Source organism: Homalodisca vitripennis, chromosome 3 (assembly GCF_021130785.1).
Source record: "Homalodisca vitripennis isolate AUS2020 chromosome 3, UT_GWSS_2.1, whole genome shotgun sequence".
NCBI classification, from domain to species: Eukaryota; Metazoa; Arthropoda; class Insecta; order Hemiptera; family Cicadellidae; genus Homalodisca; species Homalodisca vitripennis.
In genome coordinates this window covers 207,312,184-207,323,006 of record NC_060209.1, presented here as the reverse complement: position 1 = coordinate 207,323,006, position 10,823 = coordinate 207,312,184, and the positions used below count along the sequence as shown (strand labels likewise).

Genomic DNA, 10,823 nt, shown 5'->3' with positions numbered 1-10,823 from the left:
CTTTGAAGGAATGTTAATTTGTACTTAACAACTATCACAGTAGTTTCTAAAAGGGTTGGTTACAATTACAAGAAATGATGTTTCGCAAGGGGAGGTCTCGGAGTGGGTTGTTTCAATCCAGATCGATGAGAGAATTGAGTTCAGTACAAAAGTTGAAGCTGATATGGCTAATGTGTGTTTAATGGCACGGCCCACAGTGTCTTGTGGAAACATGGTTCAGTGAAAGGCCTTTCAGTAGGTCACTATTCACGCTATCGTGCTACTAAAGTAAATGCAATTTTAGGATCATTTTAGTCATTTTAGGTCCTTAGTTTAAAATATCACGAGATGAGTTTTATACGTAACAATATCGCTGTAGAGTTTTAGATTATTGACAACCGTTTCTAGGGCACAAGTTTATCGTGAAACACATAAGTTCTTTCTATACGCTTTGCAGAGAAAATACAACAAAATAGGGCAGGAAAAATCTGGGGTTTTCATTTTCAACTGTTTCTGTCACAATCAGAATTACTGTTTTTTTTTCTCGGTTGTATTGATGTATAGGAATTATTTTTTTATATTTATTTCCACTAGCATTGCAGTAATGTAAATTGTGGCTATTGTACAAACACAATATATGGAAACCAAGTACAATACTTTACACGTATACTATTTGAAAATATTTGGGTTTGACATTTACGCACTTATTTGCGAGTATTGAATAACATTGAGAAATTACATATGCTGTGTGACAGGATAACAGGATTTCAGACATTTGCCATCGTTATGGTTTCAAAAGGTATAACACAACGTTTCGAGGATTGGAATCTATCCTCTTCGTCAGGTGGGGAAGGTTTTAGTAAGTATAAAAAAAGAGAACAGAAAGAAGAAAGGAAGGGAAGGAAAAGGGTTCAAACATACGCAAAAGCTTCTTGGAGTCTAGTCCAGGCGTTGTCACTGCAGAGAATGCAAGTCGTACTTGTGATTTGTGCTCGGGACTTGCTTTATATTACATAAAATTCACAAAACCATATTGAGACTCTACATTTACAAATCTACCTCAGTTGATTTCCTAAATTTTTCTAATTAGAATAAATTAAACTGTAATTAATTACATTAATTTCATTTAATAACTAGAATTACCAGCTCAAAGTTGTAGAGTTTATTTAGGAAACTTCGTTTAATTACTTATAATTAAAACATACAATATTAAAACTGTGTAAACTGACTTAATTTTACTATATTTGTGAGTGGTATTTGGTTGCAATATATATACAAATAAAACAAAATTTAAAGGAACAATTTAACAAAACAATATGTAATGTATAAAAAAGACTGATGACAAGACGAGCAGAGTAGACAACAATGAGCAAGTAATTTCAACTGTTATATGCAACAAGCAGCTGATGGTTAATCACGAGTTAAACAACATTAATTAATGTCTTTAAGTAAGGGATGGACCTCAGTCAAATATTTGCTACTCTGTTATTATTTTTTGAATGAAAATCAAATTGTTATTAGAATATTTATTAAAAATTATTCCATGTATTCCTACTCATATACATTTGTCATAAAATCTCTTGTTTTTGAGTTAGTGCAGTTTGAACAATTTGCATAAATACCATTTTAAGACCAATGATGATACTTTCCTGACATTTTCAAAAAAGAAACAGATAATAATAAATAAGGATAACGTATAGCAAAGTTTGAATTTCCCATCTTAACTCAAGTTAAAGATATATTTCCCTGAATGAAACAAACAAAAAGACAGATAGTAAACTAAGGAAGAAAAGACCATACGTACTGTGAATTCTTACTTATTTGATCTAAAAAATCAACTGGTGAAGTGTGATACATTATGGACACTGTACAACAATCTATATTTAGACTCTTAATCTTACCAAACATTTGCTGTTTAATATTAGATCAGTATGAGTTATGTCTGTGTGACATCTACTGCATTAAGAGAAGTCAACAGTATCTTAAGATTATTCTTGAGTACTGAGTTTATTGAATAACAAAATCTCTATTAATGTTGCTAATACAAAATTCATTGTATTCTACAAAGTAACTATTTTCTCTCTTAGAAATAAATCATATTACACTCCAATGTGACATCTACTTCATCAAGTGGTGTCCAATGATCTAAAACCCCATTCTTGAGTATTGAATTTATTTCATAACACAATCTCTAATTACACTCATTTTGCTAGAAAATATGAATTGTTTACAATTAACCAACCGTTTTATTTCCTAGTAACAAATCAATCAGATCAGTATGACATTCCCATGTGACATCTACTTCATTGAGTGATGTCCAATGATCTAAAACAATTTTTGAGTACTGAGATTATTTCATAACACAATCTCAAATTACACTCATTTTGCTAGTAAAATATGAATTGTTTACAATTAACCAACCGTTTTATTTCCTAGTAACAAATCAATCAGATCAGTATGACATTTCCATGTGACATCTACTTCATTGAGTGATGTATAATGATCTAAAACAATTTTTGAGTACTGAGATTATTTCACAACACAATCTCTAATTACACTCATTTTGCTAGTAAAAATGAATTGTTTACAATTAACCAACCGTTTTATTTCCTAGTAACAAATCAATCAGATCAGTATGACATTTCCCATGTGACATCTACTTCATTGAGTGATGTCCAATGATCTAAAACAATTTTTGAGTACTGAGATTATTTCACAACACAATCTCTAATTACACTCATTTTGCTAGTAAAAATGAATTGTTTACAATTAACCAACCGTTTTATTTCCTAGTAACAAATCAATCAGATCAGTATGACATTCCCATGTGACATCTACTTCATTGAGTGATGTCCAATGATCTAAAACAATTTTTGAGTACTGAGATTATTTCACAACACAATCTCTAATTACACTCATTTTGCTAGTAAAAATGAATTGTTTACAATTAACCAACCGTTTTATTTCCTAGTAACAAATCAATCAGATCAGTATGACATTCCCATGTGACATCTACTTCATTGAGTGATGTCCAATGATCTAAAACAATTTTTGAGTACTGAGATTATTTCACAACACAATCTCTAATTACACTCATTTTGCTAGTAAAAATGAATTGTTTACAATTAACCAACCATTGTATTTCCTAGTTACAAATCAATCAGATCAGTATGACATTCCCATGTGACATCTACTTCATTGAGTGATGTCCAATGATCTAAAACATCATTTTTGAGTATTGAGATTATTTCATAACACAATCTCTAATTACACTCATTTTGCTAGTAAAAATGAATTGTTTACAATTAACCAACCATTGTATTTCCTAGTTACAAATCAATCGGATCAGTATGACATTCCCATGTGACATCTACTTCATTGAGTGATGTCCAATGATCTAAAACATCAATTTTTGAGTACTGAGATTATTTCATAACACAATCTCTAATTACACTCATTTTGCTAGTAAAAATGAATTGTTTACAATTAACCAACCGTTTTATTTCCTAGTAACAAATCAATCAGATCAGTATGACATTCCCATGTGACATCTACTTCATTGAGTGATGTCCAATGATCTAAAACAATTTTTGAGTACTGAGATTATTTCATAACACAATCTCTAATTACACTCATTTTGATAATAAAAATGAATTGTTTACAATTAACCAACCGATTTATTTCCTAGTTACAAATCAATCAGATCAGTATGACATTCCCATGTGACATCTACTTCATTGAGTGATGTCCAATGATCTAAAATCATTTTTGAGTACTGAGATTATTTCACAACACAATCTCTAATTACACTCATTTTGCTAGTAAAAATGAATTGTTTACAATTAACCAACCGTTTTATTTCCTAGTAACAAATCAATCAGATCAGTATGACATTCCCATGTGACATCTACTTCATTGAGTGATGTATAATGATCTAAAACAATTTTTGAGTACTGAGATTATTTCATAACACAATCTCTAATTACACTCATTTTGCTAGTAAAAATGAATTGTTTACAATTAACCAACCGTTTTATTTCCTAGTAACAAATCAATCAGATCAGTATGACATTCCCATGTGACATCTACTTCATTGAGTGATGTCCAATGATCTAAAACATCATTTTTGAGTACTGAGATTATTTCATAACACAATCTCTAATTACACTCATTTTGATAATAAAAATGAATTGTTTACAATTAACCAACCGATTTATTTCCTAGTTACAAATCAATCAGATCAGTATGACATTCCCATGTGACATCTACTTCATTGAGTGATGTCCAATGATCTAAAACAATTTTTGAGTACTGAGATTATTTCATAACACAATCTCTAATTACACTCATTTTGCTAGTAAAAATGAATTGTTTGCAATTAACCAACCATTGTATTTCCTAGTTACAAATCAATCGGATCAGTATGACATTCCCATGTGACATCTACTTCATTGAGTGATGTCCAATGATCTAAAACATCATTTTTGAGTATTGAGATTATTTCATAACACAATCTCTAATTACACTCTTTTTGCTAGTAAAATATGAATTGTTTACAATTAACCAACCATTGTATTTCCTAGTTACAAATCAATCGGATCAGTATGACATTCCCATGTGACATCTACTTCGTTAACGATGTAAAATGATCTCAAACATCATTTTTGAGTACTGAGATTATTTCACAACACAATCTCTAATTACACTCATTTTGCTAGTAAAATATGAATTGTTTACAATTAACCAACCATTTTATTCCTAGATATAATTGTATCAGATCAGTATGACATTCCAAAATTACAATTTATGTTACAATTTGTTCAAATTTCTAATCAATAGATCTACATGAAGTTACTTTTAAATCTATTACAAAATTTGTATAAAGAAAGAGAGTTAATAAAATTATTTTAAATGGTTATTGTTATGCAACACCATATTGTTATGCTGCAGTCTTTGGGCGTGTCAGTGTTAGACCACCCAAAGTAAATGGGCTCAAAACCCTGAAAGCTTCAAAAATATACTTTGGCATTCATGCTGCCTATATAAACCCATGTCGCCACTCGTGAATTTCATGTTATGGCTTAAATTTCGTATCACTCTAGGGTTGATCTCCTAAATTCTAAACTTGAACAAATCCATAGTTTCTCGACATCATCTCGGCATCCTGTAACAATCAAATAATTCAGATAATGTTGAGTATATAATAATGATTTCCTTCAAATATTGTGTATACTGTAGTGTACAGATTAGCTTATATTTTATATTTCTTTTACAAGATTGTTGAATTAGTTTATTTCTAAGTATTCTTGGAGTTAGGTAACTTTAAATAACTTTCAAAATTTATTATATTATTCGTAGACACATAATTAATTCTACTATGTTCAAATTCTGTGTCTCACTAATATATGTATTTTTGCATTGGTGTACAATACATAGTAGTATTAAAAGCTCTTCTAAAAGTAAAAATGGTCATAGTGCATAGATTTTTATACAAAATAAATAGTATTATTTTTTTAAATAATTTTTACTACATTCATTTAAAACGCTTGAGTTGTAGTAACACAATTAGTGAAAAAATACCACTCTTACTTCAAAACATCTTCCTCCAACAAAAATATGTTCCCTATAACAAAATAATCCACAGTAGAAATACCTCCTAAAAATATCGTCCTTTCAAAAAAATTATAAAACTACTACAGAGTCATTAAAAACCCAACATTTCCTGCATTGAGATAAACAAAGATTATAAGTAAGAGAATAGGAAATACTATTTCAATTTTAACTTTTATGTATATAATATTTTAAACTGAGTAAAGAAAGGTTTTTAGATATGAAGACCCAGAAAAAACCCCTTTTATAGAATTATTCTTTTTTTATTTTATTTTTTTATTATTTTTCCTTTCTTTTAATTGTATCTGTCATTTTTATTTGTGAGAAATAAAGTTTCTTTCTTTCTTTTTTATTTGTGTATAAATGCACATATTATCTATGCATAGCATTCTTGAATTTTTACAATTAATATACAAATTATTTTTCATTTGTTACGTATAATTGAGTTATGAAATAAGAATTGTAAGTCTAATCTAAAAGAAGAGTTGGCTTAAAATTCGTAAAAATCCCACAGATTTATGAGGCTTAAATCTTAAGTTTCTTAGCAACCACAAAATCAATCAAAAGTCTTCATCGTACGTATAAATAACAGATATTATTTTAGTTTTGTGTAATTCAACATTAAATCGTCTGAAATTTTTTAAACTGTCAGTAAAATTTGATTCTGGATGAAGAGTCTTTTTATTTTATTTATATATTACCGTATTGCAATATATTATAAAGAAGATATTTGTATTGAAACGTTTTATCAGTGCCATACAATTTCTATTTATATTATTTTTCAATCTAAAATTCTTGCCAACATTGCTATCGTAATAAAATTTCATTTTATTACAGAAAATTAATTTATATCATATACATTGAAGCCTATTGTTTCATAATTACAAATCAGTAAATCCATTTTAATTGTTGTAACACAACAAATAGGTGTTAACAATGCAATTACTTTCGCAAATTAAAATTACAATATTTGGAAAATTTCCAGCTGATTAAAAAAAAGCAAGAAGCTAAAGGTAAAAGGCTGGATTTAATCTGTATTTTTTTATAATTTTGTCCTGAAGTTTACAAAAATGAATCAAATGCACAAACCTAGGTTTGTAAGCTACACTTAAACAGCTTAAAATACCGTAAACATGAACTACAACAATTAGACTTTTTTATAATGCATACACAAGACCTAAATAAATTTACTATTTTACTTAATATTTTTAGGATAGTCTTTGTAATAGTTTCTATATTTTGATTTTGAAAGCAATCTTTTAGTAATTTTTAAAAACTAACTTATAAAAATCTGGACTTTTTTAGCAACTTTCTTCACCTGATTCGTGAAACAACATTTTTATCCAGTACCAAATTATCCACTACAAACAAACATTCTCTGTAATTCTTTCCCCAAAAATATAACATATAGCATAACAAAAATACAACATAAGTACTTATAATGAATATGAAATAATCTGAGATTGCCATATCTATATATAATAATAATTTTTAAGCAGTTCTTGCATTTTATTCTGATTGTAATAATTATGGCATTTGGCGGGATTTAAATAATTTATTTCAGTGAATATATTACAAGTTCAGGCATGAATAATCATAAATAAAGAATAGATCTAATTTACTACAGCAAAATTGAGAAATATATGTTTGTTATTAATACTTTCAACCTAATAACTGCAAATAAATGAGAAATATTTTACTCACTTTTCTCGACATCAGCTTTTTTAAGAGAAGCGGCTGAAAGATCAATTAGATGTAAGCTCCTCAGAGTTGCGACTACAAATGCTTTGGAGTCTGAGGAACTACCCACAATGCAGCAGAACAATCTGCAAGTCTGTACGGAAATAGTCGACAAGTCGAAGCAAGCAGTTGCAGTGCACCTGCAGAGATAAGGGACTTTTATCTAGAGCATTACGATAAGGAAGATAAGCACAATTTCTTCAAGATTTCAACATTGTCTGTACGAAAATAGTCGACAAGTCGAAGCAAGCAGCGGTACACCTACAGAGATAGGAGACTTTTATCTACAGCATTACGATAAGGAAGATAAGCACAATTTCTTCAAGATTTTAAGATTGTCTATCAGAAATAATTGCAAAATTTATTTTTTATTTTACGCTCGTAATCAACAAAATCATGTTGAAGAAATTAAGGTTTATGATATTTTCATCGATTTATGAGTGCGCAAACTTGCTTAATTGTGTCTGGGTCATGTGATCTCAATTTCACTTCATATAGGCTACTAAAGATCGATCAGCTGTTGTGAATCGAGTTACATGTGTAAGAAACCTCAACGTCAACCATTCTTATGCCCTTACTCATTTTTTGTTGTGTCTAACAACCCCTTTTGGAAGCGGATGGAATATATTTAAAACGATTCTAGGACTGTAGGTCCACGCCTAGTTTTGACGAGGGTGGCTGACGTCACTTTTCTGCAGGGTAGGACAGTTAGTCCTACTTTTCAAAACTGACCTGGCCGTGCAATAAATTTTCTACCTGCGCTCATTCTTCATTCTGTGGAAGAATATCAGTGATACTTCCACTACACACGCATAGCGTACTGCTTAGGCAGTAAATATAAACAATAGTTTACTCAAATCAAAAACTCAAGGTACCTATGGATTGCTTGAAGTGGATTGCTAATTGGGATTATATTTGAACAAATTCCACACATCACTATCTGTGTAATTCGGCAATATCCTAATGAATGATAAACATCTGCAGTAAGTTCGTATTAATTATTCCTTATCTTGGCCCATCGTTAGTATAATACTGTATATGCGAGTAGACACGTCACTCATAGTACACGTTAATTGAAATGGATAGTTGATTGTTTTATTATTACTGTTATTAATTAAAACAACATTTTAGATAATATTTAAGATATCACATCTATAATTGTATGAAATTACTTTAAATAGGTACATATACATAGACAAAATATTGTATTACCTTAAATAGTGGCCCTTGGCCTATAAACCAAAAATTAAATGAAACTGTCTACAGAGACATATTAGCTTACATAAAAGAGTGCGAGTATATACGAGTACTAACATGTATATCAGGTGGTAAGATATATTAAAAATTAAACGTTTAAAAGAGGTATAACTCAATTAGGGGAATTTGTTGATTATTTGTACTAACAACGAACTTTATGTTTATTAAAAACATGCTTGCAGTATGGACAATTTTACAAAAGGTTATGAAAACTAATTATGATCTCATATTAAAAATTCTTATTTTTGAATTACCAACACATGATTAATTACAATTTACAAATAAATGCTGAATTGAATAGTAACACTAGATTAACCTAAAATGTAAGTTTCGTCTTACAAATTTAATATATTTCTGGAAGAAAATTACTTTACCGACGGACACTGTTATTGAAGAAAATAATAACTTATGCCAATTGAATAAGTGGGACTATTGCCCAAAGTTCAGGTAGGTGATAAATTAAAACAACGTGTATTACTCATATATGTATTTATATCCATAGTAAAATTTTAAAAAGAGGACGATTAACAATAAAGTAATATGTTTCAACAGAAATGTTATTAAAATTAAGTTTATTGCATCTTTGTGTATTTTATTATTGTTTAGCGCTAGACATTTATATGATAGCCCTACAGTAAATATTATACATCTTTTTTAAGTTAAACTGTAAATTTTAAACCTAGTAAAAGTTATAAACCTAGTAAATGCTTCTTCGATATTAACTTTACGGTACTGTACTCACCAAAACACTGCATACTCAATATTTGCTACAGTGTACAATTAAAAGTAGATTTTTACCAATACTTTTAATTTTCTTATCTGAATATTTTTCTTACTATGTGTTCAACAGTGGTTGCAGAAATGGTTAAATAAGTAATGGTTACTACCAAGCTAATTCTATGCTTTCAACGCCAAATATAAATAAATTGAAAATAGTAGTAAAGTAATTACACATATGATTGTGCTATCACAAAATAATGTTTAAACAAAACAGTTCAACAAAACTGTTAACTAAAGTTAACAGACACTCGTATTATATAAAATTCTTGTTCTAATTACCTGATTTTTCCGTGTATTTTACGATACTTTAATAGTTGTTTTGATAGCGGGATGAAAACGAATCCACAAAGCAAAGACCATTATAATCGTTACAGCAATTCCTAAGTTATAAATGGTGTATTACTTAACAATACACTTAAGAAAATAAACCCGACTTTCATTTATGCAATTAGCTTTTTGTTTCAATCTTTCTGTAGGTGGTTTTCTTATGTAGCGAGTCAGAAAAAACTAGTAAAAAGGTAGTAGTCTGCTGAATAATATTTAGCAGATATATAGATCTCGAAACATCCGTTCAAGGGCAGTAGAGTGAGTACGGCGATCCCTTGTCAACCCCTCGTCAAAAGAAACCCGTGAGTCGGACAGTGGGTCCACGGTCCCGGCCTGGGACCCACTGTCCACCCCTTCAGAAGCAGGTAAGAAATTAACCCGACAGTTTTAGGACGTGGACCTACAGTCCGTTTACCATTTAAAACGAAACCAAAGACATTATGGGGCGTAAAAATGTTTCAGAGGCTTCAAACTGCTGTTATAAACTCGTTCAATTACAACTTGTAACTGTGTATATTGTGTATTATACATATTTTACAAATCCTTGAAAGTAGAACAGAATATAACTCACGCACGTCGTACTGTTGTTTGAGACAAAACGAACATGATTTTCTAAGACTTGAATGGGTTAATGAATTGTAATATTTCACGTCTATTATTTCGCTGGACGCATGCGTACTGATACAGTATTAAAACGACTTTGCGGGAATTATTCTATGTACGTAAATAGAAATTATATACACGGGTGCTGAAAAGTCTTGAAACGGTCTAATATCGTATGTACTCGTAAACGTACAAACACAAGACTTTCTACATTTAAATAGGGCATAAAAGTAAGCTTTTTGGTGCTATTAATAGCTCTTCACCACCTCAGGGAGATGGCCCGTAAAGAGTCGGTAGAAAATCTTAAGCGTAGGTCAATTTGCATACCATTTTAAAGGCCTTAATTAGTATAACTTCATACTGTAAATTAGACCTCAAAAGGTTAATTCTAAACAAAATGGCGGCGCTCGAAAGTTTCAATACTGTTTTTATGTGCAAGTTCAAGAATGGCTTAATTTTAATGTAGACGTATCAGATTAATCTACAAAACTTCATATATGATTACTGTACATTAACACCTACTTTAA

The 10,823-nt window shown here is 30.0% G+C and overlaps 1 long non-coding RNA gene across 1 annotated transcript; it reads right to left on the bottom strand.

Moving 5' to 3' along the window:
• Nucleotides 1-2,669: 2,669 nt before the first annotated feature.
• On the bottom strand, nt 2,670-7,504 carry LOC124358068. The gene is made up of 2 exons (XR_006922038.1): nt 7,294-7,504; nt 2,670-5,143 (listed from the first exon to the last, which is right to left on the bottom strand). It is a non-coding gene; the product is annotated as an uncharacterized LOC124358068 (long non-coding RNA).
• Nucleotides 7,505-10,823: the final 3,319 nt, after the last annotated feature.